A 994-nucleotide genomic window follows, 5' to 3' on the forward strand; every position below is an offset into this window, starting at 1 on the left:
GGTCAGCTGTTAATGAGAGCTTCCCTGTCTATTTCAGCAGGCAGAATCTGCTATCAACAGCAACATATTGCAGGTGAAATCTGGCAGAGAAGGCGTAGAGCTTCATTTCTAGATGGCTCTGCTTCCACACCTGAGTCCAATAATAAGGCGGGCTTCAGACCCAGGTGAGACCAAGAGTGAAAACAAGAGCTGGAGGTCATTAAGGAGGAGCAGACAAGGAGACGCCACCAGGAGAATCCAGCAGGAGATAAGGAGGACCCTGTTACTAAGGCCGGCTCTGTGGACGGAAGAGGACATTTAGGAGGAAAAATAGAAGCTGGAGCTTTTTAAAAATGAGTTCAATGAAAAGATTCACTTCTGAACTAAAACTGGTTTAATAATCCATCCGTCTTCTCCTGCTTTGTCCCTGTCAGGGTGGTAGTGGGGTGGCGAGGGGACAGAGAGCCGGGGTCCACCCTGGACAGAGAGGAGGGGGTCCACCTGGACAGAGAGACAGAGAGGAGGGGTCCACCCTGGACAGAGAGACAGAGAGGAGGGGGTCCACCCTGGACAGGTCTCCAGTCCATCGCAGGGCAACACAGAGACAAACAGGACATTCACACCTAAGGAGGATTTAGAGAAGCCAGTTAATCTAACATTCATGTTTTTGGACTGTGGGAGGAAGCTGGAGTACCCAGAGAGAACCCACACATGTTCAGGGAGAACATGCTAACTCTATGCTGGGAATCAAACTCAGAACCTTCTTGCTGCAAGGCAGCACCATGCAGTCCTAATAAACTTATTTTCCTTCTAAAGTTACGTTTATTTCCCAAAGAGCTAAAATGCTAACATGTTGGTTAAACTATAAACCTAACAGCGTGTTTCCATGACGATGATGTCTGATGTCATACAAAATGGTTTTATGAAATTCTGCTCCGGCTAAATTCTAACATTGTTCATTTCTGCTGACTTCCTGTTGTTGGTGGAATTAATCTATAATCTATAATCTATAATC

Source organism: Cyprinodon variegatus, unplaced genomic scaffold (assembly GCF_000732505.1).
Source record: "Cyprinodon variegatus isolate N-32 unplaced genomic scaffold, C_variegatus-1.0 Scaffold851, whole genome shotgun sequence".
Classification (NCBI taxonomy): Eukaryota; Metazoa; Chordata; class Actinopteri; order Cyprinodontiformes; family Cyprinodontidae; genus Cyprinodon; species Cyprinodon variegatus.